Source organism: Numenius arquata, chromosome 11 (genome assembly GCF_964106895.1).
Source record: "Numenius arquata chromosome 11, bNumArq3.hap1.1, whole genome shotgun sequence".
Lineage (NCBI taxonomy): Eukaryota > Metazoa > Chordata > Aves > Charadriiformes > Scolopacidae > Numenius > Numenius arquata.
The window spans coordinates 34415290-34442909 of NC_133586.1; positions in this window are offsets into that span (position 1 = coordinate 34415290).

The window sequence follows — 27620 nt, forward strand, 5'->3', positions numbered from 1 at the left end:
TTCGTTTGCCTCACACCACAAGTGTTACAAACTTTATCTTCCTCTACATAAAGTCTTTGGGAGATGTGGAACAAAGATGGAAAGGCCAAAGTTTCAATTGCCAAAGTTTCGCAGGTCCTAAGGACAGAGTCTAAATTCAGTTGGAGCCCACATCCTGCTCCCATTCCATCAGGATTAACCCCAAGAGCTGTTCTGGTGACTGGAATTATTATTTTATATTTTTTTTTAAACAGAAGGAAAAATGAAAAGTGGGACCAGACAAATGATGTTCAGATTTTAGCGCTATGAACATCTGTACATCCAGTTGCAACCCTAGTTCATCTGTTGTTGCACCGGGATATTTTCTATTATTTAAGAGTGGGTCTAGATCTCTGTGATCCCGGTATTTTTATGCCCCTCTCTGCCTGGTACCTCACAAGCTTCTGGCCCTATACATATCTTGCTGTATGCATCTCACAACGTTAGCCTGTTCCCGAGACCTTTCCCACATCACTACACTCCAGCCTGCTTCATAATTGATTCCTCACTGCAACTTTCAATGTGTTCAAGCCAGGTTTGGCTTGGAAACCACCAAACAAGAAGCTACGGTCAAGAAACCCACTTCAGATCACCTTGAAGCACTAATCCCATGGAAAGAAAAATATTCTCTCTCAAAAGCAAACTAACAGCAACGAAACCACCAAGGCCCATGAATACAAATAACTTGCATTTAACATACACATGCATTTGCCAGAATTACACACCCGTGCAAAGTTGACATACCTTTTAGACTCTCTGTTGAGAGTCTTGAAATCCAGACCTAAATTCAGAGAACAGATTGCAGACTCTGTTATTTTTACTTGCTTTCTAGTAAGAGACATCTTCATCCATCAAAAGAAACCCCATTTCTGCACATATTTATCCCTAATCCCCTTCCAGGACTTCAGAAAACGTTGCTGTGGAGACCAGCGACTGGTGACGAGCTCCAGCATGGCACAAAGACAAGGACTAAGGTTGTGCTGGCCACCGCTCTGGTTGCCGTGCTGCTGCAGAGTATAAAGACCTGCCTGTTGGGAGGGAGGTTCTGGGCTGATAGGTGGCATTTGGGACCAAGCAGCAAGGACAGCTACCCCTGATGCAGCTGGGCAGAAAGAGTTGATCTCAGGTGGCCCCATCAGATGCCCAGAGCTCATAGTGGTATAAAACTTGCACAGCTGCAGACCAGAGGTCTGACCTAACACCCCTTGAAGTTAATCCCAGGCTTTGCACTGGCTTCACTGTGCTTTGAATGAGAGCAAAAGGCAGATCTTCTCCTTCACTCTAGTGCTTTGAATTACCAGACTTTGTCTGAGGGGAAGAAGAAACGTGATTAAACTCCCTGTTAGGAAAGAGACCAAAGGAAACACATGTTCTGAAACCCCCTTGGTCTTTTAGGTGAAGGTGCATGTCTTTACCTCTGTGATGGTGTTCAGATCTGGAAAAGGAAAGGGAGGAAAAAAAGATCTTCTTTTAAAGATTCATTTCAAATCAAGACCCATGATCTTGTTACCAAGGTATTTAGGATGTTAAAAAAGACAGACTTCTGGGGGTGGAAATGAGCAAAAAGATCAACTGAGACTCCAGTTCCATGTAGCTGTCTTCAGCAGAATATAGCATGAGAAGGAAAAAAAAAAAAAAAAAAAAATCCCCATGCAAGAAATGGAGAAGATGTAAGGAAGCTGGCTAGGGAAGAGAATGACCCTGACACTAGAAGATCATCTGCTCCTTAACAGTAGGCTGAAGGCTGTACAACTACTTTTTAGGAATTTCCATAGACTCAAATGACCTAAAAGGATATATAAGTATATATACATATATATAAAAAATTTGTATATATATACACACACACATACAGAGGCTATATATAAGGATATATCCCTGCAGCCTTTAAAGCTCAGAGCCAATTCACTTCCTGCTGTGCTCTGTCATTGAAGCTCCCCAGCACTCAGGACTCCAGACTTGCTAAAATTGGGTAGCTCCAGAACAACATTCTAACTAAATCCTATTTTCTGAAGAGGCAGAGTGCATCTGAGACCTCAGCTGAAGAGCCGCCTCTTCTCTTGGCACACAAGAGTAGCTCATAGAAACCACGAGCTCCATCTTGGGTGTTCCTAGATAAAGGATGCACATCGACAAAATGGGATCTCTTGCTTAGGTGAGACTCAATTTCACATTAAAAGCAGAGGCAGCTGTCTTCTACTCTCTATCATAGGAGCAACCTGTGAGGCCCCTGCAAGCTAACTGATGCAGCCCTGGCTCACATGGGTTTGGGATGTCCCTAGCTCAAATCATAGGCATGTTCAGGACTGCATGGGGCAGCATAGCCACAGGGCTGCAAAAGGCCAAAACATTAATAGGTCAAAACACACCCAGTCACAGACTCATTTTCAATGATGGTCCTGCTGTTTTATTGGTCATTGCAAACCCTAGCTTCTTAAAGTCCAAACTGTTGTGATGGAGCAAAACCTGTGTTATTTACAAGCACAGTGGAAGACTACATCAAGTTCTTCCAGGGTTATTAATGGCACTGCGTCCAAATAAGGACTACTGTTGATATTTAGTTCATCGACGAGAGATTTAGTGAGACAACGGTGCCTTTCTGCAGCCTTATCAGAGTGCTGCTGTCAACAGCAAGGGTAGGCAGAGGGGTAGGGAAAGGAGCTTTGCAACCACCTGAGCCATTTCTTTACCAGTTCTGCCTTTCAGAAATGCTGGTCCTTTCTTCTCCAACACAACCCTATCCCACTTGACTCTATCCCACCATGGGGAGATGGACCTTTCTCCTTCACTCATCTCTGAGCTTTGTGTATGGGCTTTTCTTTCTGTGCATTTATCACTCAGGTGAGACTGCTCCAGACACACATGGATCCTATTGCCGTGTGAGTCGCTGTGATTCCTCCCTCCCTGACAGCAGAAGTCTTGGAGCTGAGAGGAGATCCCTCCGAGCAAGCCAGCCAACACCTCCACCCCCACGAGTCTCTTCCTCAGCAAAACCAGGCAGGTGCATCCCCACATCTCTCTACACCGTGGCAGCATCTTTGCAAGTGCACGGCCCCACTGCTGCTCTCCACAGAGCATGAAGCCAGTGTTTTCAGCTCTGAGGGACATCCCCTCCTCACCTCCTGGGAGATGCCACAGGAAAGAGCAAGGACGAGGGAAGGCAGATGAAAGAGGAGACAACCTCATTAGTTTTCAACCTGCAAATTCTGAAAATCTTCAGGTCTAACAGGAAGGAGAGTCTCTTGTTCCCTTAGTTCACAGCCTGCCAATAACACCGATGTATCTCCTCCCCTATATTTAGTGGCCACATTGTGTGCCACGTTAGTGGCACTAACATGTGCTGTCAGGAGTGGTTCTGTTAGATGACAGAACAGTGGGTATGCCAAGTTCAGTTCTCCTCTGCTTCGTTGTTGGTTGTTTTTTTTTCCCCTCTTCCCTTTACCCCAAAACACTCACACAATTTCTTGCAAATAATCTTATCAGCTGTCATCCAGCATCATCTGCTGCTGCCTTTGCTGGATGGCTTACACACCCCACACCACTTTCCCCAGGTCTGTCACAGTTATTAAAGCCTCATAACAAGCTGCTTTGCATTTAATCCCATCTGTCATCAGATCCTGTTTAAACACCAAGAATTACCACTTCAATGCAACTACTTCCTAAGACGTGACAGCTTTCTTCTATTGATCTTAAAGCATTCTGCAAGAGAAGCTGATCATCCCTGAGCCCCTTTCTCTGTGTGATAATTGATACACAGTGAAACAGGGCAGCCCAAGCAAAATGCACAACCCAATGCCAGGAGACACAAGAGACCCAGCTGAGATATCCCAGCCTTGACTTGCAGCTATTACATCAAGCTGCCTATGGCAAGAGCACCTCTCTGTTTCCATACAGCAGGATGCAGGCAGGATAAGAGCACGTAAAATCTGGGAACACCACATGATTGCATGCAGCATTGAGAAGACAACACTCTTTATACCCACAAAGAAGTTATATTGGCCCGCACAAGCACTCCCATACTGCTAGAGAGTCTATCCAAAGCCTGTGACACAGGCTGCAGGGGTTAAGCCTGTTTGGGACCTACATCCCTGGGGCAGTGCGTTGGGGAGGTTGCTGAAGAAGCCAATAGCACTTCGTAAGACAGGATAAAAAAAATATATTGGGAAACTGCATTTGTTATTATGCATTAAATTTACTGGAGCTCCCTTATGTGCTAAATGTTCTTACCTCAATGATCTTACCAGCTAATTAGACTGATGAAGTATGATAGAAGCAATGTGTTAGTACATCCAAACTACAAATGGAAAATTGAAGCAAAGAGAGCATACGTATCTATTACCTACATGAAATACAGAGTGCATGAAGTTCTGTACGAAAGCCAGCCTCGTTCCTTCAGATCAAAACACTCCTTCCTCTCTTTGAAACACTGTACTGGAATGACACATTAGCAATGTCCTCCTTGCCAAACTAATTACCTGCTTTATAATGCAGGCCAAGGGATTTGAGGAGTCCAAGACTACTGATTGGTGAAACTGGTATCTGGTAAGTACTAAAGCTGGGAAAGTTTTTCAAGAAATACAGTAGAAATTGTCCCAACAGAAATGCTGGCCTGAGGCCACTTTTGGAATTGAACTGGACTCAAGCCTTCTAGAAGGGCTTATTTATACTTCCATGGGATGATGACACCAAACACTGGGATACCACGAGAGAACTGGTTCTCACGGAGTTTTCCATCCTACATTTAGGACGTTCAGACTGTCCAATGGTCCAAAGTCCTTTGAAGGAAATCCAACTCTGCACCGTTTGGGTTTTCTCCAGCAGGAGAAAGGGGAGACCTCAAGTTACCACTCCGGTTCCCAATAACTCCATCCAGGTGAAAATGTCACAGGTATGTACTCAAAAGACTAAGTCAGAACCTGTGTATCGTAACTTCAGCCAAGGAAAGGAGTTCAGCTCCATGCTCGACTTCTCAGTCCCTACCCTACTTATGTTTTTGTATTAATTACTATGCATACTCGAAGTGCCAGGCACGTAAGTGTTAGATACTACTGCGATGAAATCCTTGGCATCCGTACCACTGGCCGTAAATCTTGTGAACAAATTCCTTGCGATTTAGCTCCTACTCCCAGTCAGACTGGAATTCCCACAGGACAGTGTCTGTCAGGAGCCTGACATCAGAAATTACAGATGGTTATGAAAATGGAAACAACATAAAGAAAAGCCAACCTAGTTTATTTTTTTTTGGATTCAGACTTCTCAAGGGATTCAGGTCAAGGATTATTCATAGGTCTGGGCTGGTTCCTGCTTTATCCAAATCTGCTTGCCCTAAGCGTGGCAAAAGGGCTGGATCCTGCTTTCACTAACTTCAAAAGAAGGAAGATGAAGTCCAATAGTCACATTAAAAACCACAAAACATGTTAGATCTTTGGATTCTCGTTCATCAAGCCACATCCTAAATGAGACTGCATCCAGCTTCAATGATGTTTGGACAAGCCGAATCACAGTTTGATATTTAACCAAACTATTTGATGGTTCAACAGTAAAGCTCCTCTGATTGCAAGCAATGCCGAGTTGCCAAGTTTTAAACAAAAGAACGCTGTGTACAACCCATTTAGGGCAGAGATGGGATGGGGCACAACCTGCTCCTCACTGTGCAGCGTTTCATACTGCAACATCAAGCTCACGGGATCTTTCCCTGCAGAGGGAATGACCCTCTCCTCTACCAAAAGGCAGGGATAAGGTGGCACCAAGCCAGGAGAAGGATTTGATGGAGCGGCTGTGGGGCAGGTTCAACCAGCTTGATGCTGAAAGATAGAAAGATGACCAGCTGGCAAGCATGCGTAGGTGGGGAGAGTCATGTTGTCCGTGTTTGCCAAAGGGGCAGAGAATAACACATGTTCCTGTGTCTCAGTGGAAGGGGAAGTTCCCAGAAGCTTGCCTCATCTCTCTTTCTATTCTTAACCCTTCTCTGGCACCCTCGCAAGTCTGGGTATTGGTAGAGGAGCTGCTCTGCAGAAAAACAATTCAGAGAAAACAGCCCTCCTCAGCCTGGTGGCAAGCAGGACCTTTTTGTCTCTCCAGCACCGGAAGGGCAATAGCTGAAATGGTTTTCCCAGTATGACGCCAGTCCCAGTAGGACCAGCCCCAAAAGTCTTGTTTATAGAGAAACAGGCTACACGTGTAAACAAGTCACAAGTGCTTTCAGAGCAGGGTCCTTGCTTTGGCCGCAGCTGGAGGAAGATCTGTCCCCTCCATCACCCAGCTAACGCTCCAGTTGCCAGTCCCTGTATCAGTGAGCTCTCTCACAGATCACAAAGACCAACACAGTGTTTCAGAGAATGGAAAGACTCAGATAAATATTTACAAAACCAAAGGAAGGTGCACTGGCTCCACGCTTTGTCTAATCCAGTGCAGCATTGTTAAATGGAAGATGTTACACCGTGCCCAGCCGTTTAAGAAACCTTGTATTTGAAGGTATGTTCATCCCCTGGTCACAACTATTATCAGTAGGTATCTAAAGGTCTGATTAATCATGTCCGAAAAGTTGTTCCAGCAGCATGAATCCTATTTTTCATCATACTTGCTCCTGTTCCCCGGGGCAGGCGCAGCTTTTTTCCCACAAGCATAGCTCTCGCTGACCCACCTTTGAGCAGAGGGGGGACTCAATGGTCTCCAGAGGTCCCTGCCAACCTCAGTGACCATCTCCTGTTGTGAATCACCTCCAAGTCCTGACTTGCATCAAACTCTCAGGTCTGAGGTAAGAAATCCTAAAACCCATTTAAAATTCACAGGGTAAGAAAGGCTTTCAAAGCAGCAAAGAAAATCCAGAGATGGATTTTCAAAGCATTTTGGGGGGGGGGAGGCGGAACAAAAACTCCTCTCTCTCTGCGCTCCTCTGCATCATTCCCAGATCACCACTCTGAGATACCATTGTGACAGTGAATTTGACCAAGAGGACTAGCACAGTCCATGCTCTATTCCACCTCACATTTGCAACCAGCTGTAAATCTGGAGCAGAGCAAGAGGTCATCGCTCTTTCCTACATACCCAGCCGTGGTGATCAATGAAGCTAAGAAAAAGCCCTGGCAGGACTGAGGGGAAAACTTCACCCTGCCTTGGAGGATAATTTGTACAGGAGCCAGACTGGCCTTCAGGGGCTGTGATCCTTCAGTATCTGGGTTAATCCCAGCTTCTTTTTCAAATTGAATGGAAGTTTCCAGCATTTGTCATTCCATTCCATTTGTCATGGCCATTTGGAAAATGTAAACTCATCCCTTGGTTGGTTTCTTGTAAAAAGCTTGGAAGACTTCAGCTTCCTGCAAATTATCTACTGAAGCTGGGAGGGACAGGAAGATGGGGATGGCAGATTAGGGCACTGTTAGAAAGTTAACAAATACAAAAGCCGATTTCATCTCTAGACCCAAAGGAAGTTTACAACAGATTCTCTTCCTCCACTACAGATGGAAAACAAGGAAAACCTGGCATTGCATTGAGAAGGGCCAAGCAAGGCACTGGAAGAGTGAGAAGGGGACCCATTCCTCTCAATCCCTGCCTAAAGCCTCACCAGACCTAAGAAAGGAGCAGAAGGAGGCCAAACAACTGGATAGCCATGGACTTGAAAACCACGTCAGAGGAAGCATTGCAAAACAGAAGCAGATAGAGGATAGATTAAATAGTGACCTCCCTTCCCGGCCCCCAGCACAAACACAAAAAGCCATAGGCAACCCAGCAAGGCTGTGGCAAGGGGCAGGTGAGGTCTGGTGTGCCTCTGCTCATCCTGCTTGGGGCTAAGCATGGCTGAGGGGAAGAGAAAAACAAGGTACTGAAGGAGGATACAATCCTCTTCAGGTTCACACGTAGCAACAGTGCAAGTTTCTATGGCAACACCAGAATTATTTTTAGCATTAGTCATATTTTAACAGTAGCAACCCAACATGGAGCTGGGGTGGAGGGCTGCATTTCACCCCCTCCACCGCTTCTTCCTTTCCTCCGGGTGATGCAGAAGTACACCCTGACGACTGTTTAAGTGCATATACACAAACCAACCATGCCTACAAATAATGTTGAAGGGGTGGGCGTCAGGTAGAAAAGCCCTTTTTTCCCCACCGTGAGCCTCCATTTGTTGATGTCTCTTCAGTGGGGGCTCAAAGCCCTGGTGACCTGCAGACCTCAGTGACAGTGGGGCCAGACACCCAGCCCACAGGGGACAGTTTCGAGGCATTCTCAGAGCTCCTTTCAGTCTTGATTCATTCTATAGACATATAAGAGAGAAGAGAGGAACCCACATGTCCTTTTTGCCACAGTGTGCCATGGCAGCAGCACAAGGGCTGAACGATAGCCATTATAGATGGGCTGTGTCCAGAGGGGTGCTTCTCCATCACACTGGCTGCAGGCATTTGTGGCAGGAGGGGATGAAGGCAGCTCCTAGGCTAAGGAGGGTGCAGAGTCAAAGAAAAGGAGCAAAGCCTCTTGCCCAGAACCGGGGCTATGTAGGGGCATGCAAAAAATGCCCACACTGCTGAAGTTGTGAAGCGTTGGAGAGGGGGAACTACAGGAGCAAGCACAACCTGCAGCTAATATCTTTGATACTGCAGATATACAGGAGGCCAAATAGAGATAGTTTTTTGCATCTATAAATGAGCAAACATCTTCCAGGATGTCAATCCTCGTGGCTGTCACCAGGTGACCAATTTCTTAGGCAAGTTTGGAAATTCTCTTTCTTGTTCTACAAAGCCCAGTGCAGCACAGACTTGCTTAACTTTTAAGGAGCCAGAGACAAACAGAGCAGATCTATGACAGTCTTGGCCAAGCAAAAGCAGAAATACAAATTATAACATCTCCTAAGTATCTGTTATCCACCCACACACCCACAGACAGTTCCTATTGCCACTCAGAACAACCCAAATCATTAGCAATAGAAGTGTGTGCAGTGCTAATTAACAATTTCCCTTGCATGCCGTTGCTTTCATACCAAGAAAAGCCATAGGTGCTTCCCAATTCATATTGCCACTGAATTGCAAACAGCTTTCCATAGGTTTGAGCCCCGCCTTCTAACCATACATGCTAGAACCATACATGTATACCCACAGGAACCAAGGCTCAAGCATTCGGCTGTGGGAATGGAGTAGGAGTAGTCCTGTTGGGATATGAGCAGTAAGAGTCTTTAAGCCTTAGTTTCCTGACCCGAGGAACCTTCCCACAAGCAGAGTAGCAATAAGAAGGGATGGGAGAAAAGGCAAGTAGGCCAACAAAATTATATCATCCCTGTCAGGAACCACAAGAATTAGCCCACATGCTAATTCCCACCATGATGCTGAGACTCCGCTAATGCAACCAGGAGCAGCGGGTGTCTGCACATGCCCCAAAAGCATTGTGATTGTTTCAAGACACTAGCCTGTCCCAGGGCCTCCAGATAGGATCTGCCTGGAGTGCCTCAGGCAGCCAAAAGCATGGGGGTACAAGGCACTGGCTGACATCTGCAGCACTGCCCTTCTTGGGAGGTGTGCTGTGTTTGCTGGTCGTCTGCCTGCGGTCAAGCCAAAAGAAGGGAATAGCGTTTTTCCTTCTCTATAGGTCTTGACATACCTTAATTTGTCACATAATTACTTCATTACACTGTCACTTCCAAGAGGAGGTGAGCCTGGACTGCCCTTCAGGCTGGCAGCAGATAGGATGGTTCCCAGGCTGTCCTTTAGCAGTGTAATAACGTCCTTTATGGAAACAGCTGCTAAAGCGACCGTGGTGCATCGGGTTTCCCATCCTCCCAGCTGCCTGCCTTCCTCCCTGTACTGCCAGCCAGTGGCATTTTTTTTCAGGGATCATGGATCCCCACATATCCACAAAGTAAAAAAGAGAAAATCACCTACTGCACAGCAGTCTGCCAATCTAGCAGGATCAACTAAAGGGAATACCTCCATTAGCAATGTTTAAGAATACACAAACTAAGCCCCATTAAGGGAACCAATTCTGATCACATCCATAGAAAGCACTCTGATCTCAAGAAGACTCACTTCTGCTCATGCCCAAGCCTATACCAAACAAGGGTCATGGTGGAGCCCTGCTCAGAAGAACAGGGAACCACTCCTGGAAACAGCCACATCAGCCAGCTGGGGCAGGAAGCAAGTTTTCCATGTTTATTTGCCCCGCTGAACACAATGTTTGCCACACCATCTACATCATTGCATTCAAATGGCCACCTTGCTAGCCAGTCAGATGGGACACCATTCGTGGTCCCCAACATCACTAAACCACCTGATTGTCTCCGGCATCTCATCCAGAGGAGCACAATACCCAGAAGGACTGGAAAAGTTGGTCCTTTTTTGCCCGCTGGCTTATCTAATCTGTGGATCCCCCACATATTCTGGAATAGGTAGCAAGTACAAATGCCCTTGGGGAAAGGCCAAGTTTGTGTTGCAAGTTAATTGCCCGTATCCACAGCATCCAAAAAAAGCTCCTTAGAGACAAGCCTGCTGTCTTGTGAAATTACGGATGCTGTTTTACCACTTCAGTAAGTACTCGGTGTCCCCCCAAAAAGGGGAGATTGATTAAAACAATTTGCTCTTCAGCCTTCGTCCATCTGCTAAAACACACTGATCTTTCCCCAAGAATGCTTCAGCACAAGCCAACAGGAGCAGAGAAGATGGGAAAAGCTCAGATAATTGGGCTGTCACTGCCATAAGGGAACCATATGAGCCGGGAGATTAAAAAAAAAACCCTTGTGGCTGCCTGCCAGGAGGTCTGTCATACCCGCAGGTGAGCTAATATTAGACTCTAGGAATGGAGTCAGAATAGGCGGTTTGGTCTGCTCCTACACTGGTTTCCGCACGGCTCTCAACACTGGCTCACAGTACTCAGCCCCGCGCATCGCTTCGTGTTGGGAACGTGTTATCCGGGAGCTATTTTCAGACCGTGACAATGAAAAGCAGAAAGACCTGTGATGCCCCAGCTGAGTGGCAGCCAGCAGAGCTGCTGTCGTCACTGTATGAAATCCTCAGCACCTGCCACCTCTGGATTTGGCATCCCTTCCCCAGGCTCCCTCCCAGAATGATAATATCTGCTTTTCTGACTGTATTTCAACATCTACCTGACTGAGTTATGTAAAACCCTATGATAAAGAAAATGTCAGCAGGACCCAGAGAATTGAAGGATGCTCCTGCTCCAGAAGGCAGGGATCGCTACCTTTGAGTCCCTGCCTTGGGTGTTTTCCCATTCCTCACCCTGGCTCTGGCTTCTGGTCTCAAACCTCAGCGTAGCAGGAGGCAGACCAGACCTCATCTGTGTTTGGCAAGCACTGTGCGCTCTCTGGTTGGAAAGCATTGGAGAAGGAACAGGCCTCCTGGTATTTACCCTTGACTTTCCTTGATTTCCCCAGGTCACCAGGGCTGTGCCTAAGAAGAAATTTTTATTTCCTCCCTGTTAGCCCAGGACAGGGGGAGGCTGTGGATGCACAGGGCTGCAGTGATACTACACCAGCATCCCACAGCTCTTGCCACAGGTTTTTGCTTGGGTTTAGTGTCATGGTGATTTTTTTTTTTTCTTTTTTTTTTTTAAGTACTCAGAAGTTTTTTTAAGTGGTGGAAGCCATTTGAAAAAGTATTTACTTTTCAGACTTGGACAAAGATTTGAGCTTTAAAGGCATACTCTAGTGGCCAGTGCTTAATAGGAATTTAGTCTGGACTAAGGTCAAAAAGATAGCTCTCACTTTCAGCCTGGCAGCTGAGACAGAGGTATTTCACTGACCTGCCTTGGATTTCCAGGTAAGAAATCCCTTGGCTGAGGAGTGTTAAAGAGCACTACCCACACAGTCTGATGAAAAATAATCGTATGTTTTAGCAACCAGTGTATTCAGGTCCTGTAGTAACCGTCCCAACATCTAGTTCTTGCTACTGGAGTACTGCAGAGGACAAGTTTCCCTAGTGCTGACGCTGGACAAAGATCAAGCACTGGATTTCTAGGACTGGCTCCAAGCTATAGAAACAGCAAGAGAGAGACTTCTCATGGCCAAAGCTGTCCAGGAGGAAATGCAGGAGAGCGGTACTAAATGTACTCAATGGGGCTGGGAGCAACAGACTGAGACTGACTTCCAATCTCAAAGATACCACTTTGGAGGGTTTGGAAAATCCTTGCAAGGTTACAGCAGAACTGGGAACTCAGTTAAAAGAAAGTGAATCCACACAAGTTTGCAGCATGATTATTCCTGTAAGATGTGTGGGTTTTTGGAAAACAGGACACTATACAGGCTAGTCTGAGCTGCTACTTGTGGAAAGGACCCAAAAGTACCACAGTGACTAACGTTTAGTTTGTTTACTCTAGGGCTCAGCAAGTACGTTAACCAAGGAAGTTACTTTTTATTATTCTTTATTCAGTCCTCAATTATTTTACACACACTTAGCATAAGGAGCTTTCTCATGAGCTTGACAGAATAAAAGCTATTTTCTAAAATTAAAATCTTGCTCAAACCAGGACAACCAAGGAAGGAGATTCTGTGGGCTGCAAGACATCTGACTAAAATCCAGCTGCTACCTCATAGATACCCAAATTCAACATGAACTCCCCAGTCTCCTTGTCCTACCCCACTGAACAGAGGGCAAAAAACATCGAGAAACAGCCTGCATCTCTGGAGAGCTCTGCTTTCCCGCGCTGCATTTCCAGGGGGATGCCGTGCTGGGCTGATGAAGCACAGCGTGCCTGGTCTGCCCTCAGTTACAGTACATTTCACTCTTCCCCAAGGAAACATAGAAATTTCTAATTAAGCATTAAAGTGATTCAATTATGAGGAATGCTCTCTTGTTGAGCTAAAATCCATCCCAGACAAGAGTCGAGCAAGGCTTTGGACAATTCTGGAGAGGTTTGGCTGACTGGTGCGTCAAGAAACATCACATCTCAGAAATGAGATTTCCCCCCCCCCTTATGAAAAGCACTGAATTGTGCTACCAGTGCAAAAGACAGTGGAAAAACAAGAGAAAATTATACAGAGACAAAAAAAAAAAAAAAAAAAAGACACAGACAGGCTTCTTGAGCTGCAGAAGAAGGGCCAAGCAAAAGCATACACCCAAGTATTTCAGGCTGTCAGAGCTGTTGGTGGGGGTGCTGCCCCAGGACCTTCCAATCTGGCATGGACAGGAGGAGGTTGAGTTTTGGGCAACTAAACAGGATTGCCTTTGCCAACGCAGTCCTCACAACCAGTCTCAAAACCCTTGATGAAACTTGCGAATTGCACATCAAGCCGCTATGACTGACAGCTGTCAAGCCAACACAGCCCAGTGTCAGCTCTGCAAGGCAGATGAAGTGAAAAACATCCCACATCCCATGAATGGTGCATAATTATTTTCATCTTGAAAACAAACAGTCCCCCTTCCTGCTGTCTCTGACATCTACCAGCTCTTTGGTGGCTGCAGCCCTGCCCGGCCGCGGTGCTCGGTCCAGCCCCAGGAGGGGCTGCTGGTCCTGGGCTGCAATGGGCTGCTCCAGAGCCCCTTGTCCTCCCACCCCAGGGCATGGGGGGCTATTCGCCCAGGTCCATGACAGTGCTCAGGCACCACCAGTGAAGGACATCGGCTGGATTCAGATGTTCCTGCAGGACAGAGCCACAACAGCAGGGAAAGCCTCCAAAGAACAGAGAGAGAACAAGGAGAAAGAGAGGAAGAAATGCTATGAGACCACTTTGTCTCCACAACTAAACTATAAGGGACTGTATCTTGGGTTTAGGGGTGACAGCCCTTTAGTCTCTGCTAAGCAGGACTCAGACCAAATCCGCTCCTCTCCAGCCACACCAAAGGTGAGGGAGGAGCAGGGAGAAGTCGCTCCATGCTTTCTCCTCAGGAGTGCCCTGTGAGATCAGGGTGGGAGCCAAGGCTGCACTGACAACCCAGAGAATGCAGTTCAATTTGTAACATCCAATATGGACTAGGCTTTGGGAGGAAAAAAAAATAAAAATATCACAGACACTGTCTAGACAAACGTAGCCAACTTCCAGGCCCCCCCTTCCCTCCTATCTACTCCATTTGCCTTCACAGTCTCCAGCTGGCCTGTCCAACATCCCCTCCTTGTCTGCTGGTCTGCACTAATGATGTCCCCGTTTGTTTAAGTGTTTGGGGAACTCCTTCCAAGCCAGCACACCGTGCACTCGCAAGGATGGCTGCAGAGCAGTGAACCAGCAGCACAACTGCAGCTCAGGGAGCCCCCTCTGAGCTGGCTTTATACCGACTGGAGAGGGTGTTGGTAAGAATGGAGCTGTGGCAGGTTGAATCTCGGTCTAAAGTCTGAATAAATATTCATGCAGGCAGCATGTCGCGAGCTGCCTGCTGCTGCTATTTTGCTAGCAGTACAGCTACATGCTGCAATGTGGAGAAGACCCTACAAAGTGTGTCTCTGGCCCCGTGTCAGATCCAGGCTTTTCAGGAGATGAATACCTAACCAATTGAGCCACAGTGTTTTGAGAGCATCTTCCTAAAGGGGCTGAAGGCTGGGCGAGAGCTGAGGGACACAAACAAACCTCCGTCAAGGGTGAGCTCTGAGAAGAGGGAGGCCATTGCTCAGAGTTGGACGCAACGCTGCTTCCATGTGAGCAGCCACCTGAAGGGCTGGGTGTCACCTCCTCGCTGCCAAGCGGTGATGAACGCTGCAGCAGCAAGAAGTTGTGTTCAACAGGAGAGCTTTGTGAACCCTTTGTTGCTGTCAGTATCCAGTGATCCATGAATATACGTGGACTTGCTTTTCCATGCCAGCCAGCAAACTGCCCTTGAAACAGCTTCACCTTCTCAGCAGACATGACTGGATACAGCAAGGTCTAACCAAGAGCCAGCACCGCAACGAACAACCTTCTCAAACTCTTCCTCCACTGTTCCAGTGAAGCTCAAAGAAAAAAGCCATTATGTTTCACTTTTCCGAACTATTTTTGGGAAATGGGTTTCTGTCCTGGGTGGTGGGCTGATGCAAAGCGTCCCACACTCCCACAGCCTCGTGGCTCAAGCTCTGATAGCAGCGGAGCACAGAGGGCTCTGGAACAAGTGTATACCAGTAGGTGACCTTCCATGACCCAGGTAATTTGTGCCCTACTTAACTTAATCCCTGGAAATCCTGGACCATAACCTCAGGACCTGCCTGCAGCACACTATGCTAAAATTACACCAAACTTTTTCCAATGAGGTTTGCAGACCTCAGGCATGTATTTTTCCTCCTCAGAAGCTTTGCAATTTAACTGTTTCCAGCCCGGAAAGATGAGCTGTGGACAGACCTGTGCAAGCATACAAGAACTGGCTCCATAGAAGCCAGGGTCTGTGGCAGCACCAGTGCTGCCCAGTTGAAGTCTAAGTGTTGAAGGTCTCAGTTACACCACCTGCAAATGGAGATGATGCTCCCTGTCTTCACAAAGCGTCTTATGTGCCCCAAATGAAATATCTAAGGATTATTATTCTGAAGTACAATTACCATCGAAAAAGTTGATGACAGAAGAGACTCCGAGATCATCACTTGGAAAATCATTGCTGATCCATCATCTCATCTATTTCCCTTTGTGCCCATATGCATCTCTTGGCTCACTGCTCCCAGTTTGTACCTTTGTGTCCCCTAGGCCAGCACAGAGATCATTTTCCTATCCAGCTGGAGAAAATCTGCTGATCAAGAAGCACCTGTTCTCTTACCCCCAGCAGGAAGCAGATGCCATGTTCTCAGGCAGGAAGATGCATCCTCAAAGGGATGAACCATATCAAATCAGTAGTTAGACGAGGCACAGTTTGGTCCAGGTTCAGCTGACCTAAATTCTGCCTAATTTCCCAGCCTAGTGTGGTCTGTGGGAAGACCCACAGTTTTCAGCAGCATCTGCCAATAGCAACCATCAGACAAAGGTGGAAATTGGGGCATCTGAATCTGGGCCAGCACTCTTCAGTCCTGAGATCCCATCCTTCATTGCAGTCCCATCCCTGCTGCTGGGATGGGACACCAGCACCTCAGCCATTTGCCATCCTGAGGATTCGGGCTATTATTTTGCTGGACTGACAGTAAGAAATGACGAGGTGCAAGAGCAACCTTTGTGGAGGAGGAAAAAGGAAAGGGGGCCCATCAGCCCATCAGAAAAATGACACCAAAAACTTGGTGAAAGAAAAAATGAAAGACTGAAACCTTGTTCAGTTACACTTAATGAATCAACAATCTCCTGCCACGATGTTTAATCCAGGCTGTGGTCCCAGCTGCAAAGCTGCTCACAGCCAATCCATAACTGTTGCAGTTATCCATGTGCAAATGCACAACAAAAGGCACAGTGGGGAGAGGTGATCAATCAGGCAGCACGTGTGTATCGCTACCCATGCCTGTGCACAGGCCTCATGGCTGTGTTCATCTCCTCTCCCTGTGCATCACAAAGCCAGGCCAGCGCGTGATGGAGACCTGGAACTTCAGCTGAAAATCAGGGGCTGCAATTCACAAGCAAACTCTTACTTCCCCATTCATCATCCACCCGTTTCGAAGGCTGCATGCTACTTTTCCTGCCACTTTGCCACATTTCAATCATTTGCAGTAAAGCAAATCAATCATTTACATGACTTACTAGTTGGTTCAACCTACACACAGCTAAAAAAGAGAAGGGCTCTCCTTGAATGAGGACAGCGCGTTACTCGAATGAGGCTGACAAGAACAGGATCTCTTTGGCTCATCTCCTGCCACTCACTGAGAGCAATTTAGAAAGGGCTGTTTGACAGTAATTTCCTCTTTACATTCTTACGCTGCCTGACTGCAAAACTACCAGTGCGGAAACAAAACCGTTCAGAAAAAGACAATCAACCATTTGAATCATGTGCCTCTCAATTCACCACCTGAGACTTTGAATGATTTCTGAGTAAAAGCAGAGAAGACCACAGGCTCCACGGCATGCCTGCAGAACGGGTCATGCCTCCTGGGCATCCTCCCCCTTTTCCCAGGGGTGCTGCGACTTCTAAAACATACTGCATGGCCACCATGTCCCACCTGCTTGGGGGGGGTACTGGCAGCAGCAGAAAGCCACGTGGGTGGCTTGCACAGCTTGTTTTGGGGCATGCTGCACTTATTGGGCCAACTGCCCAGAGCACTCTCAGCCCTGGGCCCGCTTACATGTTTAGGGCTGATTTTTGGAGCCTGACACATATTCCACAGATGTATCTCCTTGCTACAGAGTCTTCCTGGTGCTTTATTATTCTTGAGATCTCACCTCTTGCAATCTTTTACCCAGGCACTAAGCCACTGCTGCTGAGCTGCCAGAGGATTTACTTATACATGTCTTCTCCTTGGAACAGTCCCAAAATCCATGTCAGTCTTGATCACACTCAAAATTCCACATCGCAGCTTTCCTCACCTGCCTGGAAATGTTATTATTTTAGCCTGCTGCCACAGAGAGACAGATTGATATCAATTTTAGATCAAGCTATTTAAAATATCCTGTTGTCCTTTTCAAATCTAACTAATTGCAGGTCACACACGCACCCTCAAGAAGCCTGAACTGTTGGTGCACATCATATAAACCCCGCATCCTCTACCGGTTGCACCTACAGAAATGAAGGACTGTGTGTAAAAACTTAGCTCTTTGAGTTGCGATGTTTCAACAAGGCAAAGAACTACAACAGGGAACAGAGATGGCTAAGATGCCCAGAAAGAGCATAAATTCAGGGGTTAGATGGGAGGAGAGGAAGCCTCACGAGAGGTCGGCTAGCTACCAGACGTGCTGCTGAAGGAGTGCATTCACTGTTTGAATGCAGGCAAGATGAAGCAGGAACAGGACTTGAGAAGCCAGTCTGGTTCTAACACAGATGAGACTGAGGGGAGCAAGAAATCCCTCCCTAGTATGCAAGGAATCCTCTTCATCACAGTTCTGGGTGTGCCTGTATAGCCCAGCACATACTCAATTACTTACATATACTAATGAACATATGCTCCCCACTGGAGGGAGAGAGTCCCTCAACAAAGCCATCAGGACACGAGAGCCTTTACTGCATCTTTTATGATACACTTGGGGGTGAAAATCCCTTCTCCTCTGCCTACGCCCCACAACAAACAGCTTTATCAGACATCTATCTATAGCTGCAGAGGTTGTCAGATTAATCCCAGCCCTTTTCAAAAATCCACCCACCATATTTTCCCCTTCGAGACTTGTGTGTCTGCAAATCTTCTGTGTGGCTGTGAGTCCGCATCCCTGAGACAAGAGCTGCAACGGGGAGAGATGCTACAAGGCCTGACCACACCGCTGATGCCGTGTCACCCGTGTAGTGCATTAGCACGAGGGACAGGTCGGAGACCTCCCTTTGGCTGTCGTGTCTCATCTCCTCAGAGTTGCCAGAGAATTTCTTGGAGGTCCGGACAGACTTGATGGGGATGAGACAAACAACAAGAGACTCGGCAATGAGGAGGAGAGAGTACCCTTAACACACACATACATGCCCAGAGAAGAGAGCAGGGGATCCTTTCCTCGCTTGCTTAGCTCCTAGACAGGTAGTCAGACTAAAGAGATTTCATATTCAATCTTTTTCTTTGCCCTTTTCAGCGAAAATATTCTGGCTCGCTTCTGACATTCTCCTCATCAGAGCACAGAAAATAAGGAGTACAATCATACCAGCTTGCCTTCCCTTCTCAGGAAGAGCACACAGGGTAGAAAAGCTTTAAAACCGTGCACATTTTCAGACTTCCTTTATACACAGCGAAGAAGGACACAAGGGTCAGTGCCTCTACTCTTCCCCCAGTCACCTTCAACACGAAGCAGGCAGCACGCTGTAGGGTTCGATTGCAACTCTTGCATTCACTAGAGGAAAATAAGTGATTTATGGGACTGTAGCGTTGCTTCTAGGCCAAACACAACTAGAGCCTCGGCACTGAAATGCCTCGTAAAGCATTACCCTGAGTTTCTTTTCTGCCGGCCTTCTGTTTGTGCAGGCAGGAGGCACTTCCTCTGTGCTTTGCTGTGCTTGGCAGCATCTTGGGAATGCTAAGTCAGGCAGATTGCCTTTCAGGCATGGGAAGACCTTGGTTGAAACCATAAATAGATTGTGCATCTTCATCCACTGCTTACACTGAGCTTATCAGCACATAAACAAAATGGGAGAAGGCGCAACACATCACCCACGCCCCGAGGGAGCTCTTCTGCAGCACCTGCATGAGCCCACGTGAAACCTGGACTGCCCGTCTGCTTCCACAGAGGGAGGCACAGCACAAGCCACAAGCTATAGGACCCAGCAAGGAGGGGATGATCTAAGTCCAGGAAAAGCACTAACATATCCACCAATGTGTGATCAGCTTTGCAAAAGGCAGCGCTGATAAGACCCAAAGGGCTAACTTTAATTCCTCCAATGTTTATGTACTTGATGCATCCATTTCCCTTGTCAGCATGGGAAGCCTAAATATCCAAGAGCATTCATGCATGTGCACTGTCTTTAGAGGCACTTGCTATCCTCAGATATAGGCATGAAGGCAAGGGTATGTTTGACTCCTTCAGTAACAAATTATTATCCATGTCTTCCTCCCTGATGACAGCTCATGCTAATTTTCTGCATACGTGGTGTATCACCCATCTCCCATGTCATCTTCTCAGGCCCAACTGAACTGGTGGGATCCCACAGTTTACTGCAAGCCAAGCATTTACCAACAGACTATTTCTCTGCTGCAGCAAGAGCTTCTAACTTTAAGAGATTAAGTGCTCCTAAGAGGAACTTCATGTTGAGAGGGACCCAGTGGTTTTCCCAAGAGTGGTGGTGAGCAGGAGGTGGCAGCTTAAACAGAAGAGGTTACAGAGAGTGCATAGAGGCTGGATGCTGCAGAAGCATCAAGACAAGGAGTCTCCAGGGGCAGCAAATTCCACTCCTCAGAGTTTTTCACCTTTCCGCTTCTTTCCCTTGCCTCATGCACCAGCTCCTTGCATCCCAGACCATGGTTCTCAATCCTTTCCCTGGCATTGCATGCTGCTCCTTCAACTCCTCCCAGCTCTTTCCTTCAAATATTCCTCGCAAACACTCTTTTCCCCTTCAGAAGGCATTAGGAAAGCACATGAGGGAAAGCAGAGAAACCAAGTCTAAACAAAAAACAGGGCATTGCAATGTGAACTTGAGAACACTGACACTTTGCTATTAGTCTTTCCAGCCTCCACCCTTTCAGCTGAATGGTTCCATTTCAGCTGCAAACTTGGGGGCAACAACCTCTTTTTTTTTTCTGCCCTTGACGTGTTCTTTGGGAAATGATTAAAATCTGAAGTGGGCCGGAACACAGATTCTTTGGAGTACACAAAAGCCCACCATCTCCTTCTCTCATACTCCATAGGCAGCTTTGTGAATGGTTGCATATGAAACGCCAGGAGCAAGATCTTGAGCTGAGCAACCGGCTAACTTGGGGCATGGCAGCTCACACACACCATCTGGATCAAATCATAACAGTTTGGAGCTGAAAACTGCCAACTGGCACTAGCTCAGACCCAGCCCCGAAAGCCACGAGTGCAGTTCTGTCGGTGAAGACCAGGCGGTAGGGGGAACTCCCTGGGCTTGAGATGGATACTCTTGGAAAATGGATCTGCTGCAACAGGGAGCCAGTGCGGCCGTCCATGGGCTCCACTCCAAACCCCAGCAAAGGTTGCTCAGCTCAAAGGTTCCAGCAAATACTATCATTTCACCTCCTGTCAAGGAACCACTTCCTGTCTTTTCCTGAGCAGATGTTTGAAAGCAAGCTTGAAGTGCCAAGGGTCTTCTGTTTAAGTGGCAGGTGAAAGGCCTTCAGGTTGTCTCATGGAAGCTCATCTTAATGTCATGCCTTCAGTGGGCTGAAGAGGCAGAAGAGGGGGACATAAGGACACATGGCATGGACTGCATGTGGTGGAGAAGCAGCAGCTAAGGACAAGGGACAAGTGATGATAGCAGATATGATAGCAGACTGATCTGCCCACAGATAGAGCCGTGAGCCTGCCCAGAACACGAGTTTGCTGGCCAGGCTGTAGTCAGCCCTGGCTCTGGACCACAGCCAGAGCCCCCGCTCCAGCCTCCAATTTTCTCCCCCTTTTTAGCCCACTGCCCTTCCTTTCACAGTGTGTGTCTGAGAGCTCACACACCTCTCCCACACCATAGGCACAGCAAAATATGTGGGCCCGCTGGCACAGACCAGCTCCCACCTCTCCTTTCCTCTCCAGCTGATATCAAATCCAGCACAACCCCAGGAAGCCCACTGCAAACAAACATTTTATGGGCAGACCTGTGAGTTACAGCTTTGAGGCACTGACAGAGATGTGTGTGCCCCTGCGTGCTCCTCCACAGCCTCAGAGATGATTCCCAGATATCCCAGTAACCATGGCATCTCAGAGATGGTAGCACTGGGAGCCTCTGCCCTGGGAAGGGAGGGGACCTTTGTATCCCAGCCTGGTGCTGAAATCCCAGAGCTAGCACCACTGGGAATCTGGCAACAAACAAACTAGAATGCAAAGCTTTCTTGTGGCTGCAGCCAAGCATGAAGTCCCCTGAAGGCATACACACGCGCTTTGTAGGGCGCTTGATGCCTATGGATTGTTTGTGGAAGGTCAGCTATGTACCACAGCAAATTGAAGTAGCTGAAGAGAGTTAATAAACATTTTGCTGCTGTCAGCAAAACCCCATCTAATAGACACAGCTCTGCTCTTCACTAACAAGCATCCTTCCCAACTCACACAACCAGTACTAAACCTCAGCAGCTCCATCAGCCTGTCCTAGCCCCCACCTGCTCTGCGGGCTCCCCACAAAGGCCCTGCAAAACTCTCTCAAACTGGCCTTTTGTTAGCAAGTTTGCCATTTTCTCCTCCCGGAGCAGCCTCAGTTTTACGTGCCACTTGAGTCTATATAGCTTTTGCATTGTAAATCAGCCGCGTATGTCTCCCTCTCTCCTGTAAAGCCCAATAAGGGCAGTGCTGTCACTCAGGGAGCAGTCCATTCCCACGGCCTCCCCCTTCCCACTCTGGGCAAGCTGAGCCCTGGCCCCGATGATGTGCAACCACAACACCACCGCAGTGTTGTCCTCAGCCTGTCGCTTTGACCATGTCACTCCTCTCCCTCCATCTCCTGACTAGGTTCCCTCTGACATGAAACATCAGCTATCCATGCTCTCACCCACATCCCTGTAGCAGCTTTCATCGCTCTCAGTTCTGATCTGCAATATTCTCTGCCATCGTTTTTCCCCTTTGCCATTTTCCTGGCACTTGGACAAAACACCTCAGTGCTGACTTGTAACATTTTGTGTTTTATTCCTTCCTAGGAGGACTGCCAGTCGTGTCGCACTGACCCACATCGCACAGTTATTTCTGTCAGGCAGAAGTATCCTTTTCAAGAAACAAATGCTATTTCCCCCTGCATCTCAAAATTGATGGGAGTCCACGTTTCTCCTGGGTGATATCAACTTTATGAGTTACTTGCACAACCTCCCTGTTGTGTCAGATGGAGGAAATAAAATAAAAAAAAACCCACAGAAGAGAGAAAAATCTGATATTTAAGTAACAAAAAAATCCCCAGCCCACAGTAAAGCTGCTCTTCCCACTGGGACTCTACCAGCTCTGCCCTGTTTTCTACAAAGGGTGACCAAGCACCAGCGAGTGCAACATGGACCCATCCCAGATCTCAACATGACAAATTATGCCCTTAACGAGGGGATCAGAAGACAATAGTGAACTCGTGACATGCCAGATCCTAACCAGTTTTGACAGGACATTAGAAAAATTCATAAATAGAGAAGCAGAATTGCTGGACAGCTTTCAGTTCGTGAGAAAGTGACAGAAGATTTTGAGTGCCCCGACCCCAGAAAGAGAGAAAGTCTGGATCAAGGAGAAGCTTTTAAAGGACTTGATAGAAGATAGCCCTGATCTTCTGATACAGCTCCAGCCTCAGCCAAGGCTGGAAAAGCCAAAGATCGTGTGGAGCATCTGCCTGAAGTACATTGCAGTGAGCAGTCACCACTTTGGTGGGAAAGATGGTTGGGAATGCCATCTCTGATACAGGGTGGCATCAGAAGGTTGTTTCTCTGTATTGCATTTGTAGCATTCAGAAGCAGGCAGACTACTCCAAAAGCCTCATCCTAAAGAAAAGAATATATCCATCCTCGTTCCCCTGCAAACACTCACACAGGCTTAGCTTTCCCAGAGCAACTACATGCTTAGTGCCACTGCTTATGTCATCTGCCAGTAAGGCCAAAATGATCAAGAAGTATTTGAATCCAGATCTGTTAGAGAGCAAAAAAAAAACTTCTATAAAAAAACAAAATAGATCCCACATAGAGGGTATTTTCAAGATTTAACTTCTAGCACTCAGTCAGAGAAAACTGCCATGCCCAGGTAAAAAAGGGATGTTCGCAGGTGGAACAAAGCACCCAACTTTGCACACACACAAAAAAAGAACAGGTCTTAAATTTATCCTACACATTAGGTTAAATTTGTCCTACACACTAGGTTCAATTTGACATCCAGGAAAATCTCAAACACCCAAACCAAGCGCATTAAAGTATTTATCCCTGCCATGGCAACAAAGAAAAAGCTGTGAAACACCTACAGTCTGAGGCACACCCACTAGCTGGAACCAAGCATCAGGACTGTGAAGAATTCAATCATTTTGAGTAAGCGAATTAATGTGTCCTGGATGTCATAGTGAGATGGTCTAAATTTGGAGAGTTAAATACACACTGCAATACATCTTGTGTTCACCTCCACATTAAATTAGAAACCCAATAATTCTTGATCTATGGCCTTGTATTCAATTTGCTCAGTTAATTTTGTAGCTTAAAAGGCTATTGAATACCTTGGAGAAAGAAAACTACACAGACAAACATAATCTCATCAGATCCTCTGCCCGCTGGCCTCAACTGGAGCATTAACACAGCCGGTTCAGCTATTCCCACTGCGAAGTGAGCTCAGAGAGGGTTAACCAAGCAAAGGGCTTTGTTGTATGTAACACACACACCCCCAAACCTAAAAACCTTTGCTCTTTGTTCACATCTACCTCACCCTTTTGCTAAGCTGCATCCACCTTAAGGGAAGCTGGGAAATATCTGCTGCAGAGAGACAGGATTAAAAAAGTCTGACACCTATGTTGATGCACTTTTGGGTATCACCAAGCTGAGACACCTCAGGTTGAGCAGGCTCCAGCACCCTGTGTAGGCACCTGGCACAGAGGTTTCCATGACACGCTCTTATTGTCTCCGTGTCCTGGGCACCACCAGCAGCTGCCAGCCAGGGAGTGACACAGGACTTAATGGACAGGCTCCAGCAATTCCAGCAGGGAGCTGGACACCTACACCTTCACTAACCTAGACCCATGCCGCTTCCCTCTGGTCATCCACAGTCTCTCGCACAGCAAGAAACAAACCCCAGCTTTTCTGAGTCCACACAAGAACCTTGCCTACCAGGCCACCATTTCTCTTCAGGAAACACTGTTCCCAACTAAGTAAACTTGAACCCTTAGCACAAGGGAAAGAAAAAGAGGCAACTCCCACCAGGCTTGGGGTGAATTCTTGGCAGTGGTCGTGCTTCTCATCGCCAATGCAGCCACAGCTAATGTTTCCTTTAGTGAGTTATCTTTACAGCCAGGAAGTGGGTCTTTCCATCTGGACAGTGTCAGTCTCTTGGCTGATTCTGCCTAAATGTTAACAAATCCCTGCTGCTGCCTTTATTTCCCCTCCTCAGGGATACTTGGAATTTTTATTTTTCATCGTAACCACTGAAGAATACGTATTTCACAGAGTCCCGTGGTCTTGTAAAAGGACTAACAGAAAAAGAAAATCACACTGGGTCTCAAGGTTATCTGTTTAGCCTAAAAAAAAAAAAAAAAAAGGCATAATGCAAAACACAGAGACAGAGGTTGAACAAGAAATTTGCAAGGCCTCAGGGGATGAGAGTGTCATTTACCAAATGGATTTCAGAGAGAAATCCCACGAGAGAAAACAGACATAACTAGATATAAACATATTTGCACAATGTGAAGGTCCTGTTATGAATGGATATTTATACAGTTTGCAGAAAGCGAGATGGGAGAGGCTTATGGGCTGAGCTGTCTTGAGAGAGTAAAAACCACACCACCCTGAGAGGAACTCAGGCAGAGGCTTCACCCCTCTGCTTTACCCACGGGAGGCACAGAGGAGCCACCGTGGGATGAACAACTCTCCGGGTCTCACACGGCCTCACCAAATACTACCCGTCACATTTTGCAAGGAGAAACGGTCAAGTGAAGCAATGCAGCACTCAATCAGGGATGATATCCTTCCCTAGCACCGCTCACTGAGAGAAGGGAATGTCTTCTTCACAAACAGTGGGCTGTTCTCTAGGGACTTTGCCTGGTCTCATCACAAGTGTGTAAAGCATGGGGACACCCAACGCCTTCAGGTAATTCATAACTCCTGTGGCAAGAAAAGTTCATTCCACTGCAGTTCTCAACACCAATTCTCTTCTCCTCAATATGGGTATGGACCCGAAGAGCAAGGATGGAAGCACACCTACATGACGCTCCTCCTGGCAGGACTGGGGCAGGAGGAGGGGAACACTGTAGGACCATGCTGCTGGTAGCACCACAGCTCCTTTGGGTTTGGGAGGAGAGAGAAGCAGCTGTGCTTGAAAGCTACAAGGGATCACACTAATTTGGGATGTGCGAACTGCCTTCGTTGTCAGCCACAACTCAGCTCCTTCAGAGCAGGGGACTGAGTATTTACACCCACAGCCCATCAGTGCCGCTGTTCCTTTCCCACCCCGGAGGACCTGAGGTGCTAACTCAGGAGGTCACACAAAGGCAGAAGAGCCAAACTTTTTTTAAACATTGAGAAGAACTGCTCTGGTATAACTCACATCAGGTGCTACCCTTTGCCAATGAGCATCTGTGAGAAGTTTTCATCTCCCCCACATGAGAATCATTTGGCTAAATGACAGCTAATCAGCCTCCTCTTAATTCTCCCATCCCTGCTGCCTTCTTCCACTGGTGTCCCTCAATATTCAGAAGATAGCCTCCACCCCCCACACACCTCTCCTACACTGAGTGGAAACAGCAACTCTCCAAAGGGAGATTTAACAAGGATGTGACATATCCTCAGGTTACAAGGCAAAGACCGCAAGGCCTCTTTTCCCTCACTCCATGTATTTTAAAAAAGGGCTGTGCAAACCGGTGGTGCTTTGCCCTGGCTCCTGCAAAGAGGGTCTGGGAGAGAACCAGTTTTTAAGCAGTGTAATTTCAGAGTGACCCAAGACTCTCTTATTTTCTCCTCCTTGCTGGACTGAAAAACATGGACTGTTAATCCAGCTCAGATCGTTTTGTTTGTCCCTGGGCAAAACACTTGGGGAACTTGGGCAAAGGCAAGCAAAGGATTAGACTCCAAAGGCTCAGGGTCCTCCAGACAGCTAGAGGAGAAGTTTCTCTTTTATCTCCCAACCCAGTGGTTAAGGACCTCACCTGAGTGATGGTTCCACACAAATACATGTGTTTCACCCCAGGTGGAACCCTTCAGAGGATCCCCTCCCATCAAAGCAGCTTTTACTCTCAGGGGCAGGGCAATATCCTTTGGGAAAAAGAGTAAATTTGCAAAAATGCCTTGCTCTCCCACACCATGGTCTCAATGCTCAAACCTCTGGATGGGCTCAAGTCCTCAAACTTCTGCATGAGAGGTGAACATGGCTCAATCCAACCAAGAGTTTTAGTTCAGCTGTCCCAAACCAAAACATTTCAGAAATGTCAAGAAATGTCCATCGTCAGGTCAAATTTGTGAGAAGTTTAGTTATATTCCAACTATATATTTTTCCAGTGAAAAATGACTCAACAGGGGCAAAATAGCTATTTTTAAGTCAAGTGCATCTTCTCCACATAAAATTATTCTGTTCAAGACAGGACCTAAGAGGGCAAGTAGTTGCTATGCAACTCCTGACAGAGGACGGCAAGTCAGAAGGGTGCTTTCACAGAATTAAGATCTTTATAAAGTCGAACCATTCCCACAAAGTGTTATTTTCACTGTTTCATGTTCTATTTAATAACCAGAAAAATCTGGCAAATAAACCCAAATAATGAAGGGAGGATGTTTCTTGCAGAAGATGAGCCAGGATGTTTAACTAGGGAAATTCTGTCTTTATGGAGAAATATCTGTATTTTTACAAGATAAGAACTATGCCTTTCTAAAGGAAAAAATACTAAATGGCCAAGAGGACTTTCGTGCCAAGTTGGAGCGCTTCACAGCCCCTCTCCGAGCACAGGGCAGTCGGCACCGCTCACTCTCCGTCAGCCAGAGCAGCCCAGTGTTCGTGGATGCCTAACCCTAAAAACACATTCCTATTGCACTGATGTTACTGAAAGTGCTCCGGGTTGGTTTTGTGAGTGGAAGCTGCTGGTCCAACAACAAGGAACATAAAATACCCAGACGTACTTAAGTAGAAACTGAGTTTTTTGTCATGGTGTGCTTTTATAACCTAATGGGTTTGCTTAGTAAAAAAGTAGCTGCTGTCTTCCCTGCAGGGGAGGATACCCCTCAGTGTCAAGGCAATTCTTCTGCTTGCATAGAGCACCGTGAAGTTTTTACATGCAAGGTAAGTCATGCCTCCTCCTTTCAGGGAGCTTGTGTTGCCCAAGCCCACCTGTAGCTTCCCAGCTTCACCTGACCCTGCTTTGCAGAGCTTCTGGGCAAGGTTA